General features: G+C 43.8%; 1 protein-coding gene across 4 annotated transcripts in view; it reads left to right on the top strand.

Annotated features, from left to right (window-relative positions):
• CTNND2 (catenin delta 2) overlaps positions 1-19,890 on the top strand; it is a gene marked incomplete at both ends in the record, with an annotated part of 950,049 nt that overhangs the window by 782,169 nt on the left and 147,990 nt on the right. The window lies entirely within an intron of this gene.

The raw sequence follows: 19,890 nt of genomic DNA on the forward strand, positions 1-19,890 counted from the left end.
TATTCTCTCTTCTTTACCTTTAGGCTCAGTTTAAATGACTTCTATTCAGAGAGATTTTCCTCAACACTTTCCCCTCCCTAATGCCTTTGCAAAGCATGCTGAGCTCTTGATCAGACCTTCTGACAGTTTGGAGTGATGTCCTTGCCTGTGTTCTTGTGTGTGTCAGGCCAGTTGCTCCACAAGCTACGTTCTTATCTACATAAGGATCGTGTCTTTTATCGTCATAGATTTCCCTGCCCCAGAACAGCCTCTGGCCCTGATAGACCCCTATAAATAGCTCTTAACTGAATGAATTAATTAATTAATCAGTGAACAGTCCTTCTCTTGCTGCTTTACTGGCTGCCTAAAAAGTGTCCTGTACTAATTTTCACCAAAGCAAGGAACCTTTTAACTTTCCTGGCTACTCATAAAATCTTCCCAGTTGCAGAGAGAATGTTACTTGCATGATCACCCGTTTCCCCGTGAGATCAATTTCTTGGTTAGAACCATGTGCCTGCTTATTTTCCAGTGTGGGTGTTTGTGATATTTCTGTTAAATAAAACCACCACATCAATCAGTTTCACCAAATGGCAGAATATATTTTCTCCTGTTTAGTTCAGTTTGTCCTTGCAGTTGGGTCTTATTACCCCTGGTTCTTACGATGCTGAATTCTTCTTCTACCTCATTGAAAGGAAACTGTTGGACTGTTGGTTTATCAGCGGTGTTAGATAATAAATATGGACAAAAACTCTCTAATATCACTAATCATCACTTAATTCTCACAACAACTTTATAAATGATAGGTTACTGTTTGGGGTTTTATCCCCCAATTTTAAATAAGAAGAAACTGCAGCTCAGAGAGGTTCAGCAATTTGTCTTAGAGCTCGTGGTAGAAAGCTGTGAGCCAAGATTTAAACCTGCGCTTTCAGAATCCAAATATTGAATAGAATCCTCTGCCATGACGTCAGCCTCGGCCGCAGCCTATCAGCACTCAGCACTGCAGCCAGCCTGCCCCACTCGTAAAGAATCAGGACAGCCATAGCCATCTCATCATCGCCTCCTTGGTCAAGTGCTAAATCAACAGCGTAGATAAAATGGGTGACGTCTCTTGTTCCACACAAACAGATATTGAGTTTCTAGTATGTGCCCAGGACTCTGTTAGGTACCAGAGAAACACACATGAATAAGACATGATACTTAGGGCCTCAAAGGGTAGAAGGGAACCTGAGCTATAGGGCGTAATGTGTGCCTTAGTGCCATAAAAAGTTTATGCAGAATTTCTAGAAGACCTCTGAGTGAAAGAATCATAGATTCCACCTGCAGGACTCCAGGAAGACAGCCCAGAGGCCTGCACTGGGAGGAAGGAAAGCTTTCAGGGGAAGTGGGTGGAGGAGCGGTGTGGTCCAGGCCATAGGGTCCGTATTCAGGAAGAGCCCGAGGCCCACCGGGGCTGAGCAAGGGGCTTAGGGGAGCTAGTCAGGGTGTGGTTGGCGGGGAAGGACCTGAGAGGCCCCTGGGAGGGGAAGGGTCTTTTGGGAGCTGATTGTTAAGATTGCTGGGAGGGAGGGTCATTTTGAAGAGGTTCCTTTATTTTTGTAGGCCACGGGGGAACTGTGGAGCGGTAAGCTGTTAGAGACACAGTGCTCCCTGTGCCGTAGAGATTCAGCCATGCCCACAGGGAGGAGAAAGGATGTGGGCGGGGGAGAGGCAAGGGGAGGGGATTGTGGAGCTAGCAGAGGGGCAGGTGGGGCCGTGATGCCACTGGCTCTGTTTGCTGAGCCTGGACCAGTCCAGGCCATGCACTAGAAGCTTCAGACGCCCTGTCTTTGAGATAAGTGTGATGTTGTTATGGGATACCATCTTAACTGTAAAGTCCAAACCAAGAGGAGTTGGCCTTCAAATCCAGATCTGACTGGAAACCCACTAGCTGTGTGATCTTGGGCACCTGAAGTGGCCTCTCCAAGCCTCAGGTTCTCCATCCATGAATGGCGGTGATGGTGTTGATGCAGGGCAAGGACAAGGGTGAGGCAAGGAAGGCTGAGCTGTGCAGAGTTGGAGCCCTCTTTTATTTAAAATGTTGATATTTGAGGGAACTCTCTGGCAGCCCAGTGGTTAGGACTCTGTGCTTTCACTGATGGGGGCCTGGGCTCAATCCCTGGTCAGGGAACTAAGATCCCACAAGCCGAATGGCGCAGCCAAAAAAAGAGAATTTTTTTTAAATTAAACAAAATGTTTTAAAAATTAAAAAAACAGGAAATGGTCTCATTAGTACCAAGGTTCTAAAACTCCAATGCCTATAAGCACCAGAGAACTGACGTTAATAACAGACAGGCATAGTTGTTCCATAAGGACTACTTAATTTAAAAAACGTAAAAGTAAGTAAATAAAATAAAATAAACTTTTGATATTTTGTTCATCACAGATTTTTTCATTAATTTTGATGAAAAAATATTGTGTTAAAATTACTTAGTACAGCAATGTAAAGGTACTCAACACAACTGAACTGTACACTAAAAAATGGTTAAGATGGGGCTTCCCTGGTGGCACAGTGGTTGAGAGTCCGCCTGCCGGTGCAGGGGAAACGGGTTCGTGCCCCAGTCCGGGAAGATCCCACATGCCGCGGAGCAGCTAGGCCCGTGAGCCATGGCCGCTGAGCCTGCGCGTCCGGAGCCTGTGCTCCGCAGCGGGAGAGGCCACAACAGTGAGAGTCCTGCATACCGCAAAAAAAAAAAAAAAGGTTAAGATGATAAATTTTGTTATTTATATTTTATCACAATTAAAAATTACCTATTATTTCTGATGATCAGTGAATTTTTGGAGTACCCCACCCTAAATTTTGCACTGAGTAAAGGCCTCATTCACCTCACCCTTATGCTGGCCCTGCAGCCATGCACGTAAATAGCTTGGCACAGGGCCTGGCCCACAGGAAACTCACTTTAACTGCTGGCTGCTGGCTCTGGACAGCAGCCATCATGCAATTGGAATGAAAGTCTTGGGAGCTACTGGGAATGATCAAGGGAGAGTTGAGGGCTAAGCGTTGGGTCCCCTCTGGCTCCTAGGTGCTTCACAGACTGTGCCTCGTCTAATCCTCTCAAATATAAGACCACTTTACAGATGGAGAAATTGAGGGTTAGAGAGCTTAAATGTGTTGTCCAAGGCCAGGCTGATACTATCAGAGTGGAAATTGGACACCAAAGCTTTTCTACTCCCCCAGGCTGAGTTTCAGAGCATAAAATACTTCCATTCTTTACAAATGAATGTCAACATTTCACAAACATTGTATAACACAAATCAGGACCTGCTAAGAGAAGGGTGTGGAGGTGTTCATGGCGTGTCCCTGTGCGTATCCTTCTCCTTGGCTCCCCAAGAAGCCCCACGACCTGCAACTCCAGAGTGTCTTGCCTGAAATTCCTTTAACGAGATAATAAGGTGGCCTGGTCTGTCTCTGAACTCTCTATGGACCAGGGCTGGAGAAGGAGCGGGCGGCTGGAGGCTGGTTTCTAATTTTATGTCCTTTCTGTGGCTACAGTACATTAGTATTGCTGTCACTTAGTCCTCTGTCTCCTTCCCATGCTAGAAAGTTATCATCCACTTGACAAGCAAAGAAATCAATCATAAGCAGCCATGCATATTTAGTCACAGATTAAAATGGGCCCTGGGTGGAGACACAGGACCATCGAGGGCTGCCTACTGCCAGCCTGTGCTTCTGAGTGCAGGAGTGCAGACACGCTGGCCGAGGGCACCTGTCTGGTTTCTCCTAACCCTAATCAGAGTTTATCTTCACTTTGTCAGCTTGCATGGCTGCCCATCCTTCCCACGGCTGTCCTTCTTGCAGGCCAGCTGCCCAGCCTCTAGCTCTTTCCCAGAGTAGCATGATGCTCTGTGACCTGAGTGTGGAATGACCAGATGCCAGGGGGCAATAAGCAAGTAATATAAGTGGGGTGAGAATTATGAAAGCGTACAATGAATGAGCATAGAACAAAGGGATTTCACCCAGTCGGGGGAACAAGGAAAGCCTTCCTGTGAAAAAGACAAGAAAGATGAGTAGGAGTTGGCCAAGTGACAAAGAAGGAAGTGTGTCCCAGCCGTGTGCCATGGGCAGGACCTTGAGTTTGACTCTGAATACAGTGGAAGGTCTTGGGGAGGTGGACTCGTGCTCCAATGTACATCTTAGAAGAATCACTGAAGCTTCCCTGGGAGGTGGGGGAACTGTAGCCAAAATTTGGCCTCTATACACCGGTACCGAATTGAATCTCGGAGACAGAGTTTTGGGTGAAGTAGAAAAGTATTGCTTTTGTCAGGCAAAGGGGACACAACAGGCTAATGCCCTCAAAACTGTGTGTCCTGACCTGGGGGAGTAGTGAGGAGTTTTATCATAATGGTTTGCAGAGGGCATGATGAGCTTGTGGACATTCTTCTGATTGGTTTGTGGGGAGGTAAGTGGAATCAGCATCATCAACCTTCTGGTTCCAACCAGAACCAGAAGGGATGTGTGTGCTTGTGGGCAGCAGACAGTTAACTTCTTCCACGTGGTAGGGTTCTAGTAACTGCAGAACAGCTCAAAGATATTTTTATGTGTATCCCTTCAGGGGGAACCAGCACCCTGCCCCAAGGCTGCACTGTTGTTTCTTTTGACTGCTCCTCCCTTGTCTCCACATCCCCCCACTTCCCTAATTAGCAACCAACTGTTTGAACCTGACCTTTGGGACTCGGGGAAGGTCATGGAGGCTGAATGAAGCCTATTTCTTACAAACAAGAAACGGGGGGCCACAGACAGACTTTTGTGCCCAGGAGTCCTACAAGGTCCTGCTCAGTTTCAGAATGAGGGCGGAAGCAGAGAGACCGATTAAGAGTCAAGAGATGCCAGTGCTATGGTCCTGGCAGTAGCCATGGAGGAGGATTCTGGAGATGCTTTGACATTGGAGCTGACTTAACGTCCTGGCTGACTGGATGTAGATGTGCGGGTAACACAGGATTCGAGCAAGAATGACACCATATTTATCCAGCAAGTTAAAGTGTTCAGTGCACAGCAAAATAACATTTAAGGAAACCCTCTGAACAGGTCCCAGTTAGCACTACTTTTCTTTTTCTCCATTACATGTTTCTCTCTTTTTTTTTCTCAGCTTTTAAGGTTTCTTCTTTAGTCACCTCTGTTGATCACTGTGACCACAAATATACTTCGTAAAGGCTCCTTCGTAAAGGCTCCCTATACCTCGTAAAGGTCACCCTCATTCTTCCTATTCTGTTCGTCCCCAGTGTAATTCAGGGGCTCCATGGTGAGGGAAATCAGAATTAAAACCAAACAAACAAACCAAGGACACCACCACTAATTTAGAGGTAAGTGTCTCTGCCCATCCACTGTGATGCAGACCAGATGGAGAGCAGGGGTAAGGCTGTGGCTGGCTGCCTTGTAACTGCTTGTTACCCACAACCCCCCCGACATCTCCCCACACTGCCAGTGGCCAGTGCTGATGGGAGGGTGTCGGTCATGGGCACACTGTCCTTGAGGTGTGTCCATGTGGAAGAAAAAAAGAAAGAACTTTTGCTTTACACCTGAAGCAATTCTCAATTTCTTTGATGTGGAAATAAACTATATACTTGATTTTTAGCATGTTCTGTAAAGAACAAATTCTGTGGTGAGTACTTGTGATTAAAACTAAAGTACCACATTGTGTTTCTTGGGGAATTTTAGGGGAATATTGGATTATTGGAAATAATGGATTCAATCACTGTGTCTACTGGTCTGATAGCTGGTGAATCTGTATAACATATAAGGATCCTCTCCCTGCTTCCCTTTTGCACAAAAATGGAATCATTCTATCCTGTCTTTGCTGTAACTTTTTTTCTTAGTTGATTAACAGATGAAAACCATCCCATATTAGCACATATAAAAGGATTGGTAATAAGAGTAATTATAATAAAGTGAGTGTTAGAAAAACCTTGTGTTTCCAAATTATATTTTCTAGATTATTTTTATGGTGCACTGATGCCTTGACATTTTTCCCATGAAGTCGTTTTGTGTGTCTTATGCCAGAATCCCAGGAACCATTATCATTTACAAAGGGCAGTGAAGCCAGACAACACATGTGCTCTGGGCCCGTAGTGAAAGGTACAAGTCTTGTCTTTTGTTTTTTAGTTATTCTCAGGGTGGCCCCTGAGCTGCTTAAGGGTACAGTTTTTAAATAAAACCTTAACATTTGTTCAGCATCAGGAGAATGGCACCGGTACCCTAACAGATGAGGATCCCTCTAATTGAAGAACTTATTTAGAGTGACGAGGAGAGACAGTGAGACCAGACTCTTCACGGGCAACCTGTGAGCTGTTTTTAACAAGGCTCTGTGGCTGCTCGAAGTGTCTTTGCTGTGTGACCTTTCTATGCAGCATTATAAATCTTGGATTTTTTTAAGGCATGACTCGCTTCACCCCTAAAGCACTAAAAGGAAATTTGCACCCAGTGGTGCCATTATCCTGTACTCATGTTGAGAGCAAGCCATCTGATGGTAGTAAACCAAGAAAAGTCACATTAGGTTATCTGGAGTTGGTGAGAGATGCATTTAGCTTACCATTCCTGCAGCAAGAGTCATCTAAAAATCCTAACAACGGCATCTTATCATTCAGAACCTCTAAAATGCCTCCATTGGAAAATGCAAAAAGTGTGTCTCAAAGTTTTGAAATACTTTAGCAGAAATGTTAAAATGAACATTTATGAAAGATAGGAATATTTTTTTCTTCCATGGCTGTGCAAATGAAGTGGTTTTTCCATTGCTGCCATATCAAATTACCACAAATGTAGGGGGTTGGAACAACACAAAATTACTATCTCAGAGTGGTTTACATCAGAAATCCAGGGAGCTTGGCTGGTCTCTCTGCTTGAAGTCTCACAAATCCAAAATCAAGGTGTCTGCCAGCGGCTGTTCTCAGGAAGCTCTGGGGAGGACCTACTTCCTGGCTCTTTTGGGTCAGTGGCCACGTCCAGGTCCTTGCAGCTGTAGACTGAGAGCCTCATTCCCTTGCTGGCTGGAGGCTGGGAGGTGTTCTGAGCTTCCAGAGGCCACCACCTGCCCTGGATGATGGTCCCCTTCCTTCATTCTGCAGAGTCAGCAATGTCAGGCCCTCTATCCTAACCTTTCCTCATCTCTCCTAGCCCCTCCGTCAGCCTGGACTGACCCTCTGACTCTCCCTCTTTAGTATTTAAGAGCTCACGTGATTACACTGAGCCCAAGAATCCTCATTCCTAAAAATGATCCTAAAAACTCAGGATCATTGCCCTGCCTTAAGTTCAGCTGATTAGTAACCTTAATTCCGTCTGCAAAGCCCCTTCACAGCAGTGCCTAGGTTAGTGTTTGAGTGTTTGATTGAACCACTAGGGGTCAGCCATCTTGAAGAGACATTTTTCTTTTTAAGCGGATTTTTGGTTTTTGTTTTTTAATTTTATTGGAGTATAGTTGATGTACAATGCTGTGTTAGTTTCAGGTGTACAGCAAAGTGATTCAGTTCAACATATACATGTATTCATTCTTTTTCACATTCATTTCTCATATAGGCTGTCACAGAATATTGAGTAGAGTTCCCTTGCTCTACAGTAGGTCCTTGTTGGTTATCCATCTTACATATAGTAGTGTGTCTACGTTCATCCCAAACTCCTGATTTATCCCTCCCCACCACGTTTCCCCTTTGCTAACCGTAAGTTTGTTTTCGATATCTGTGAGTCTGTTTGTTTTGTAAATAAGTTCATTTGTGTCATTTTTTAAAATGAGATGCCACATATGCGTGATGTCATGTGACATTGAAGAGACATCTTTAGAATTTGCCCTTCCCACAACGAAGAAGAAAAAGTCCAGTCATAGCAATAATGGAGACAGACAATTAAACTTGATTTTAAAATGTGAGTTTCTTTGAATTGTTCTGATACTGATTTTTCCAACATTATTCCTAAATTGCGATTAAGACCAGTGCATAAACTCGAAAGACCACATTGGCACGCCTCTTTAAGAAGCTGGCTTCTGCTTTCTTTTAATAAGTCTCTCAGAAATTTCTTCCAGAAACTAAAGATGTTTCAGTATTTAAGATTAAAAGTATACTGTTCTCCCTTTCAGAAAAAAATTAAAAGACAAGTGATCTTAGTTTTACTGAGTTTTCTGTATGCTTTTCTCACACAAATTATATATGTATTCTTAGAGTTTCTCCTCCCTCCTGTCACCCACCACTCCTACACTAGGTATTTCCATTCCAAACCAAGAAGAAAAGACGGTGGTCCAGACACACCTTCTGCAGCTTTAATTCGTTTTTGGCCAAAGATTGGCTTTCTTTTTTCATTTCTCTTAGCTAGAACTATACAATAATCTCTGGCCAAATTAACTGGAGTCTAGACTTTTCATCATTTATCATGTTCTTTGGCCCAAATAAAAGGCTGCTGAATGAGTCATCAAAACGTCTAAATTCATGAAATAGCAATTAGGAGAGATGGGTACATTTTAAGAGATTAAAGGAATTTTTTTTTTTAAATCACTTCCTTCTCATTTGGACATGAGGCTTAAGCTGTTTTGATCCAGGGACTATTTTTATTAACATTTTGACCACAAATTTAAGGAGTCGTTTTTCAAAAAAGAAATGTAGGAAAACAAACAAACAAAAATGTTTGAAGCAGAGAGGGATGTTGTTACCAGCAGGCATCTGGCCTGGAGCAACGGAGTAACAAGGGCCTTTGCCTTCTGTGTCCGGTGTCTCCCTCTTCTAAGCCCTTAACCCTCCCATGCTGGGCAAGGACAATGAGCCCTCAGCTTAGAGAAATGCTGATGGCAGCAGTCTGACAGTAAACACCCAGAAGAAAGCCATATTTGGGAGGGGCTGGGGAACTGCACGGAGCATAGTGGGGGAGAAGCAGAAGGAAGAGGGAAGACACAAGAGTAAATGCACTTCTTTGCCTCTTGGGCTTCCCTGGTGGCGCAGTGGTTGAGAGTCCGCCTGCCAATGCAGGGGACACGGGTTTGAGCCCTGGTCCGGGAAGATCCCACATGCCGCAGAGCAACTGGGCCCGTGAGCCACACCTACTGAGCCTGCGCGTCTGGAGCCTGTGCTCCGCAACAAGACAGGCCACGACAGTGAGAGGCCCGGGCACCGCGATGAAGAGTGGCCCCTGCTTGCCACAACTAGAGAAAGCCCTCGCACAGAAACGAAGACCCAACACAGCCATAAATAAATAAATAAATAAAGCAAAACTGTCAAAAAAAAAAAAAAAAGAAAATATTTTTTTAAAAAAAAGAGTAAATGCATTTCTTTGCCTCTGATGATACTCTGAGTTTTTTGGTTGTTGTTTCTGGGACTCAGTGTTATCTGTGAGTGATCAAAGCAATTATGAAAACAAGAAATGCACCTCAAGGAAAATGTATCATCTAGATGAGTGAGCTTTAAAAAATCACATGGATTCCCAGCTTTAATAAGTGTTTGAAGTATGATTTGTTAAAATTTCCTGTAAGTAAATAAATTGAAAGACTACCTGACTGCATATGGAGAATTAGGTGTTGAATTGGAATGAAAATTAGAAAGGTGGTTTTCATAATAGCAATTAATAATCCAGAACATAATGCCAAATCTTTTTTTTTTTTTTTTTTTTTTTTTTTTTTGCGGTACGCGGGCCTCTCACTGTTGTGGCCTCTCCCGTTGCGGAGCACAGGCTCCGGACGCGCAGGCTCAGCGGCCATGGCTCATGGGCCCAGCTGCTCTGTGGCATGTGTGATCTTCCCGGACCGGGGCACGAACCCGTGTCCTCTGCATCGGCAGGCGGACTCTCAACCACTGCGCCACCAGGGAAGCCCCATAATGCCAAATCTTAAAAGTGTTCAAACCCACAGTCTGACATTTAAAAGGCAAGTAGCCAATTACCTATAATCCCTTATCAGTCAGCTTTGTTCTCCTACTTCTTAGAAGATGGAGGACTCAAAATACCCGGAATTGGATGGCCTCAGCATTACTCATTATTTATTTAGCCAGGATGCTCATTTTCCTGGAAGCTCTCTGCTTGGTGAAGTGAATACTGCATTTCTATTTCACAGTTTCCTAGCATATTTATTTATTATATGTGTTTTAAAACTCAGGTTTTGTAATTTGTGTTAACTCGATCTGGTTGATCACTGGTTTAGCAGAAAAAGAAGAAAACACTGTTTTTAATTCATGTTTGAACTTCATTTGCGTTTTGACCCTGACATTTTCTTTTTGCTGTTGTTGCATTTGTAATCAGGCCAGGCCTGGCAAATGGCTTTATTCTATGGAAATGCTCATTGCAGTGGTGATGGTGGTACCTAAACTTAACGGGATGCCGAGGTGCCAGGACGGAGGTGGGATCTGGGGGCTTTCAATGTGAGTTGCATCCTGATTCTGAGTCTGCGCTCCAGAAAGAAGAGCCCACCACAGATGTACCTGAGTGAAATATTTCAGGAGTTAGTGGAAAACAGGGCAGGTGGGCATCGATTGGGCCACATGGCACTGCTCCAAGCTCAAGATGTGGTCCAGTAACTATAGGCTAGAAAACAATTGTGGGTGTTCACAGAGCACACACACACACAAAAAAAAAAAAAACATGGGCACAATTAGGTTCAAAGGTAATGGTTTTAGCCACACAGCATTCACCCTTTTTTCCCTACAATTTCCTTGTAATTTAGCCCAACAGGAAACTTTGAGCAGACATTTCATAGAGCGCTTAACTCTGTGGCATCCATCAATTTTAATTGGAATCATGGAGCTGAAACCCTAGGTAGTACTTGACGGCAATAAGGTGTCTGTTAGCACGGGTGTTTCTGGTTCTGCTCTGGGCATCTCCGGAACAGTGTGTGGGATGCGTGGCTGACTTCAGAAGGCACACATCTAGGTAGTCCTCAAAAGGGACAGCATTGAACAGTCAACGTCAGAGGGGCTCCTCCGTCTCTCTCTGCTGGTTTACATTCCTGATTGGAGGTGGCAGTGTCAACAGGAGGCCTTCACTCTGAGGACAGCACGGCAGTGGGGTTTACTGCTGGCTCGGTACATAGTTGTTCTTTAGGCCACTGAAGCATTCTGTTTCTGCATCTCAGCAAAGCAATTACTGAGCTATCGCTGTCCGGATTTATAAAGAAATTGCCTTCCTTGGGAGAAGACAGTAAGGTGCATAGCAGGAATCTAAGCAGCAAGACTGTGCTAATCTTTAAAAAAAAAAAAAAAAAAGGAAGAAAGAAAGAAAGAAAAAGAAAAAGGGAAATGGATTTTTCTGGAAATTGTTCTGACTTGACTATAATGAAGTACCAGCTTTAAAAACACATATACAGAGAGAGAAATCAAGAGCTTTTCAAGTAAATTCAACCTCCCATTATTTGTACCCAATAAAATTTGTGGAGGTGGGGCTATTCCTAATGCTGTTCCTACCATTTGGTCCTTAGGGTTAGCATTTCAGATGATGTTCTGGGAATTCACTTAAAGCAAGGAGGCCACACTACAGCCTTCACTCAGTCAGACCTGGGAAGCTGCCTCATTTCTCTCCCTTACAGTCCACGCACTTGTTTCCCACACAGTGTAGAGTACCAGCTGCTGTACTTTCTGTTCCCTCGAAGCCATGAAGACTGAGGTTTTCAGGCAACTCTTCTGCCAGAAAGAGGACTGGCAGAAGTGAAGGATTTCAGCTAAGCAGGAGAGCAAGCTGATGACCACTGACCTGGTGGCGCTCTTGTGGTTAATCAGATCAGAGATGGGGGAAAAAAAAGCAGCATACTTTATGGTGCATCATCATATCACATCAATATTTCCTGTGCAGAGAGCCTTAGTATGCTCTGAGTTACATAGAATATCTCCTGGCCTTGCACAGTCGAGGGCAGCACCTCATCCCATTAGGAACAATTTTTATTGTCTTATATATGGGGTATTTGGGTCTTGATCAAATCAATACAATTATTTGATCATCTGGAAATATCTTAAAACTTGCATGAGCTCATTGCAGATAAGCAGTTTTCCAGGGAAAGGATGGAGTGTGAAACATTTAGGGATGGTGTTGATAAGAACTCCACTTACAATTGAGTAAAAGCTCAATGCTGTGTATTTGTTTCCTATTACTGCTGTAACAAATTACTATGAACTTAGTGACTTAGAGCAACACAAATTTATTATCCTAGAGTTTGTTTCTTTGGATTGGAAGTCTGACTCCAGTCTCACCAACTTAAAATCAAGGTATGGGCAGGGTTGTGTTCCTTTCTAGTGGCTCTTGGGAGAATCTGCTTCCAGGCTCCTTCAGGTTGTGGCCAGAACCCAGTTCCTTGTGGCTGTAGGACTGATGTCTCTGTTTCCTTTCCGGCTGTCAACTGGAAGCCAGCCGCCTCTCTCTCATCTTTGCATGTGGCCCCCATACGTCAGAACCAGCAAGAGGAAGTTGAAACTTCAAGCTGGGATCTCTCTGACTTCCCTTCTGCTGCATCTCTCTGACTCCAGCCAGAGAATGTTCTCTGCTTTTAAGGCTCATGTGATTAAATTGGGCCCACAGGGATCATCCAGGACAGTCTCCCTATTTTAAAGTCCATAACCTTAATTCCATCTGCAAAGTCCCTTTTTCCATGTAAGGTAATCCATTCAGTTTACAGGGATTAGGACATAGACATCTTGGGGGGCCATTATTTGTCCACCACAGTCCACCCTCTGGTCCCCAAAGATCCACATCCACCCCACGTATTTTCATCTCATCCCAAGGTCTCATCCCAATTACAGCATCAACTCAAAGTCCTAAATCTCTTCAGCTCCAAAGTCCATAACCAGAATCATCTAAATCCAACGTAGATGAGTAACCCATGAAGTACAGCTTCTGGGGAACAATTTCTCTTCACCTGTGAACCTATGATTTTAAAGAAACAGGTTATCTTCCCCCAACATACAGTGCTGGGACAGGCACAGGATAATAGTTATATAGACATTCCAGTTCCAGAAAGGGAGACATGGAAAATAAAATGGAGTGCTGGTCCAAAGTAACTTGGAAACCCAGCCCAGCAAATCCCAATTGCAAGGTTTCAAAGCCAGGGACTTATCCTCTGTCATCCTTGGCTTTGCTCTCTGGGTAGGATGTCAGAAAAAGGCAACACTGGAAATGCTTCTGGAATGACTTGAATTCACCAGGCAGGTGGGGGGAGCCCAAATGTCATAAATGTTCACCTGCATCTTCCTGCTGAACTACACCAGGCAGGAAGGGAAGGTCTGGTGATGCACTGCCTGGCACTCAGAGCAACCCATCTGGGCTGCCAGCAGCTAGATGTCAAGGAGGACTTAACACAGGTTATGTGGTTTGGTAAGAGCATCAACAAGTTTACGCTGGTGGACCATGAGCCCACCATGGTTTTAGTAGATACAAGGGGCTGGCTTAAGATGCCAGGCTTAGTAAAAATGTATCAGCTATGTGCCAGAATTGATATTTGCCACAGAATTCCACCTCTCCCTGCCAGGTCCTATCCTCCGTTCATGCCGAGAGTGACCCAGAGACCCCACCTCTGCATGGCTGTGCTTGGTTGGTATTTACACAGGCTGTTCACCTAAAACTGCCCTAAGCCCATGTGTACCCTTCAAATTTGAAGGTACTTTCCACTAAATTTGCACGAAATGCTTTCTTACTAAGAATGCATGTAGTGTACTCTTTGTTCTTACTTCTTAAGTCCCAACCCATGACTTGATGCTACAAATGTTAAAGAAAACAGTTGATGTCCAAGTTTACAGAATTATAACTTAAGCAAAGATTTTAATTACACCTTAAATAAAGGTGAGTCGTAAAACTTCCATCCATGTTTTCCTGCGTTCGCTTTCTCGGAACATCTAGATTTCACTGGAAGTGCCTGGACATCACTTCCAAGGGGGATTGAGTCCCAAATTCTTCATACTGCTAGTTTCATGCTGATGATATCAGATTCAGGCACATCAAATGTATGTCTGCTTACTTTCCTGGACTGTGAGCTCCTAAGGTCAAGGGCCAAGTGTTTCCCTCTTTATCCCAAGACTTGGCACTGGGTGTGGAGCACAGTAGGTGCCAGTCAGGGTGGGTCATTTTGTTGGTTTGAACTGATTTATCTCTGCTACCCTTTCTTCCTAAAATGGTTCTGCAGGGTCCATCTGGCAAAACTCACAACTCCTCCAAATTTCAGCTTAACATTACTTACTACACTAAAAAGTTTAAAATAACTTGGATGTCTATTAATAGGATAATAATTTTAAAAAATAGACAATGATACGCTTTTGAAGGACACAAGCACAGTGACTGAGCAATCACTGTGGCAAAAAGCAAAAACATTCCTACGCGTTTTATTTGTATGAGTAGAAAACAATCTTGAATGATAAACACCAAATGGTCACAGTGATGTCCTTGGACAGAGGAGAAGGAAAGTGTGGATGTTTACTTTTACTGATACATTTCCCCCGTTGTTTTAATGTGTTTACATTAGTTTGAGATTGTTTACAAATCAGTGATCAAAGTTAAGAAAAGGAGGTTGTCAGCGCGGCTGTGAAACCTTCCATTCCTCCCCACCCTCTCTGAATGTCTGTGGTACAGCACATCTCTCATGGTGCCCCAGTGGTCCACATGGGGTCTCACTCACCCCTGGATGGGAGGCTCTGAGTGAGAAGCAGCTGAAGCAGTAGACATTTATCTCTAGGACTCTGCCCAGGCCGTGAGCACCTGGCTGTGTGTCCCTGTGATGCAGTGATGTCAAACCATCCCTGTAGGCTCGTTCCGGATGAGGAGACCAAGAGAAGGCGTTTATGTGCCTTCACCCCTAGGTAGCCCTATACCAGGTACACAAGAGCATCCATCTGCATTGAGGTTACTGAGTGATAAGAAGGAAACAAGCTGCTCCCTTTCTACAGAGAAGCTACAAATCAAAAGGATGAGCCCTAGTGGTTTCTGTGGCACAGCTCCTCTGAGTGAAGAGAGAGGGGAAGGACAGACATGGCAGGGCTCACGCCACACCCAGGACCCTGTAACTGTCACATCTGGAGTGAGAGAATCTGGCTGGGTGGCTCTTGCTGTGTTGACCCAGCTGGCCGGACAGAGGACCCCTTCCTCCCAGGCCCTGCACACTCAGCTTTCCCAGAGAGGAAAAGATTGGGGGGTTTCTGGACGGTGATTTTGGAACCCAGAGACAAGTTCTCCCAAGGCCTTTTGTAGGAGAGAACGAGGCATAGCTGCTGTTTCCCCAAGGAGACAAATACACTTGACTCCTGGAACCCAGGTTTGGGAGCAGTGTCCTGCTCACAACCACGGCACTGCTGATTTTGATCGGAGGTTCTTAGTAACACCCCCTCCCTCCGCATTTGTGACAACCAAAATATCCTTTGGTGCCCAGACATCAGTAAATGTTTCCTGGTGGCAAAATCACCCTGGCAGAGTACTTCTGGTCTAGAAGGAGACAGACCTGAAAACTAATCATGCATCATTTCATTCAGCAGTCAGTCACTGAGTTCCTAATCAGTGCTATGCACTGGGGACCAAGGAACAGACAACCAGAAAGAGGATGCATCCCATCCCTCCTCCACATCATGGAGGGACCAGCTTGAACATCAGGTTTCCTCTGTGCTGTCATCTGTGGTGGATTCTGCCTCTCCCCCTGCCTGTCCTGATGGGTTGGCATCAAGGCCCTACTCAGTGTGTGCCTTCATATTTCAGCTTTACCCCAGACTACCTGTGTTTCTTGAAACGATCTCTGCTCCACTCTCTAAAGCCCTCTGACAGCCCCAGCCCACTCTTGACACCTGTATATAATCTCAGGAACCCAGCCCAGATCCTGCAGAGACCCAGCATCTGGGCTCTGCTGATTATAAATTGGGCAATGAGACAAAGTTGCCCAATGACCAGCAGCACAGAGTTGTGTGCAGCTGTAGGGAAGGATGGTATGGAGCTTTAGCAGGGCTGGAACCCAGGACTCCAGGGGCTGGGGGTGGGCCAGGTATGAGATGACCCCCTATGGAGGCCAGATTATAAAGGCCCAAGGATCAGGTTGGGTGGAGAGGAGAGGAGGTAACAGAGAGCACAGCAAGACAAACAAACTAATCTCAAACCAGAAAACTCTTCCTACAAGTCAGAGGGTGAGGTGGGTGTGACACTGGGACAGCCTGGTTGGCCTCAGGTGGCGAAACTGTGCACATCCCTCGGCACACAGTGTGGATGATCAATACTATTAACAAGCATAAGAAACTTCAAACTGAACAAGTTTCCTCCCCCAAATTGTACATTTTACAACTGCTTTATCTTTCTTTGCAAATTGATACAGCCCTGAATAATCCAGGATAGGAGTTGTAGTGGCAGAGCACAAACCAGAAGGTACGAAGGCTGCACTGATGGTGTAACAGACGTCTGATACTTACCCAATAAGCGTGGAGCACAGAGATCAGTCAGTCGTGGACTACATGTGAATTCCAATCCCATGGAAGAGCTGAATGTGCATGTGATAGCCAACTGGCAGTGAGCACCTTGGATGTGTCGGGCACTCAGCTGCATGCTGGGTATACAAATACCCTCCGGAAGGCCCCAAGGCAGCAATAAGGTCACAGCCTAAATAGGTCCAATTCAAAATCAATGGTGATCAATAATGGAGATTCAAAGGGCTAAGGGAGTACGGAGAAGGGAGAGATTAATTTCAAGTAGCTTGATTACTCAAAATCTCATCCCTTGGTTTTCTGTGTGATTTGATCCCCCGTATACTGACCATCTGCAGTGGCATCATGCAAACCAAAGTCTTTCGTGTAAATTCCACTTTGGATCCTATGAGCACTCTATATTGAATTTTTTTTTTTAAATGAGCGTAGTGAGTGATGAAGTCTCCGAGTAATGAGATGTGAAACAGCACTGAAGATAGGGAAAATAGAGCAGTTTAGCTAGTTACCTTTGAATAAGAGAGACTGTAAGAGATTTTATATCTTTTAATTGTAAGATATAAAAATAAATTGTGTTTATTTTTCATGTATTAGATAAAAAGATTATAGAATCTACTTTAAGCAGAAATTTCCAAATGACATAGTAACTGGCAGTTCAATCAAGATTATAGAGATTATTTCTAAGGAGTAGATATTATAGCATCATTGTGCTTTTTACAAAATAATTACAAGTCTTTGTTTCAGTGTTACGTTTATGCATAGAATTTTGCTGCACCAGTTTCTAGCCAGACATGGAAATCACTTCCCTGAAGACGAGCAGAAGATGATTTAAGTACAACAGGAAGGAGGAACTTTGTAGGTTGGACATTGGCTCTTTATCAGATACCTACCTGGGACCATAATTACAACTAACTGTTCAGTGACCAACACATAAGGCTATTGGGATTTTTATTTTTAAACAGTGAAATGCACAAGTATAGTAAATTTTGTGTTGGGACAGGGGGGAAGGAAGGAAAGGAAACCTCCTCTCCTCCAGAGTGAAAAACCAAAGGTAATCTTTTGATATGTTTCACTTGTTCGGGAATAGTTGATAAAAAGCGGAAACCCAACCCCAAAGGCTTGAAGGACACAGTTACTCATTGAAAAAGAGACGTGTTCACACCTCAGTTCACTTAAAAATATATATGGGGCCTCATCCTACCTGCAGACACTGTGGTAACTGCACTCTCCCCTCTGTATCATTGTGAGGGGTGGTGTATATGTGTGTGTCCTAATTACTTCCTCTTCCCTACTGGGACCTTAACTTATAATATTAGTCTTTCTCATTTCTCAGTATCTTACGCATTTTAATATGTAATATCTTACATATTTTAATGTAGTCGGCAGTTAATAATTTTTTTTAATTGTGGAGGAGACTAGACTAGAACAAAGCAGAATAAGAAAATGCTCAAATTAATATTGAAGACGTAATGTTGACAAAGTTGTTAATTCCTGATCTTTCCCATCAGTTGCCCCTGCCCATTCATTAACTACCAGTGAAAATAGGGCTGATCATGAGGATGTTTATTTGTGAATCAGGAGGCAGCCTGCCCCCATCGTGAAGCCACTCAAAGGAAAGACTGAGCATTCGTGGATAAGGGGAAAGGCTAGAGGATGTTCGAGACTAAGGTGCACATGAGCTATCCCTACAGTTCTTTCAAGTCCAAATTCCATTTTTCTGTCTTTGGAAACATGACCTCATCAAAGCACAAAGAGGCCGGATTTAAGACTGACAATCATACGTTGCACCTGGTGTTCTTCAGACCAAAGAGGTCTGATTGGAATTTTTTTTGTTTTGTTTTGTTTTGTTTTTGATGTTCTTCAGACCAAAGAGGTCTGATTGGAATTTTTTGGGGGGGTTTTGATGCTATAATGATTGGAATTTTTTTTTTTTGATGCTATAATGATTGGAATTTTTGACAAACCTAGTACGCTAACAGTGTCAAAACTCGACCTGGTGAAAATCATTTCAAGGAGAAATGCTCTGAAAATGCTCTTTTACAAAGACCATCCTTCTAATAATAATACCAGTGTGCCTCTCACCACTTTTTCTTTTGCAGAAAGATTTCTTTCCTCCCTCCCAGAGCTGCTCTCAGAACGAGGGTTGGCCACCCCAAGGCAGAATCTATAACACCTTCCATAAAAATGCTGCCAGTATTTGCTCAGTTATGTTATCTAAGGAACTGAGGAGTTTTGTTTATATTTTAAGATCAGCAAATGCCAAAAATACTAATGTGAATTGAATAACCTTTCCCAGTGTTACATTAAAACACTGATAGATCGTCTTTAAACATGTCTACAGAACTTTTTAGATATTAAAGAAAACATTTATGTTCAGTAGCATTTTAGCATTGAGCCTATTCTATTTTGATTTAATTCCTAAAAGGTATAGTCCATATTGTACACCAAGCCTGAAGCCTTTGCTCTCCTGTCCTTCTCAGACCTGGGTTTGTTGTAGCTTCTCCACTTACTATCTGTGTAACCTTGGACAACCTGTCTGAGACTCAGTTCTCTTATCTGTAAAACAGAATGAAGTATAACAGGGAAAGATGTTGGAAAAATTAAATGAGAACACTTGTGTCAATTACAGCATGGGTTTGAAGATTCATTCTGTTCAACTATTCCTGTGTGCTCCAAGGCCACAGGTTCTTGGAATCTGCCCCATGGCTGGCCCCAGCAGTCACTGAAGAACACTACCCTCCCCAACCAAACCCTCCCCCTAGAAGTAGAGTTAGAGCTACTTTAGTTTAGGTCTTCAGTGTGAGCATCACCAAAGTATGCAAATTACCGGACTCCACCAGTGATCTCAAGGTGAGGCCCAGCTCTCTCCATGAACGTGCCCTCCAGGTGATTCTGATAATAGCCATAGCTTGAGAACCATTGCCCTACCTAGATCATTCTCTCTTTCCATTACCCTTCCCCACAGTTTCTAAATTTTTTCAGCCCCTTTGTACCTTCCATTAACTCATCGCCTCCAGCATCCTTCTAATAGCCTGTGCTGTCTCTCATTCAGTTACTGCAAAAGTTCTCTGCTGGAACTGAATCCTTAATCACGGTTGGAGGGGAAGACCAGAACACCCTCTCAGGTGGTGGAATAACTAAAAGCACCCAAAAGATTCACCTTTGACTAGATTGTCTCATGTCTTTTGTACCTTCTGGAAGCTCTCTCTGTCTCCCAGCTGTGCATTTCATTACAAGGGGCCCCTTCTGTTGGCTTTAGCTCAGTCTGTGCCATTGTAGGAAGGAGTTTGGGCAACTCCTACCCATAAAAGGTGCCATAGGCATCCCAATGACTAAATTTTCACAGAAACCTCTGTGTTCTTAGAATAAATTTCTAGAAGTTTACCTCTGGCAGGGCCAAGGTAGGTATCTTTTTGAGGCAGGTGAAATTAGATCTCTAAAATACTTCAGTAAGTTGAAAGCTTTGTGTTTGAAAAGTATTTCAAACTTCTCAAAGAAGAAGAATCCTTTGAATCAAAGAGCTTCTGATTCCCTGGTCAATTGTAAATGAAG

Source organism: Hyperoodon ampullatus, assembly GCF_949752795.1.
Source record: "Hyperoodon ampullatus genome assembly, chromosome: 4".
NCBI classification, from domain to species: Eukaryota; Metazoa; Chordata; class Mammalia; order Artiodactyla; family Ziphiidae; genus Hyperoodon; species Hyperoodon ampullatus.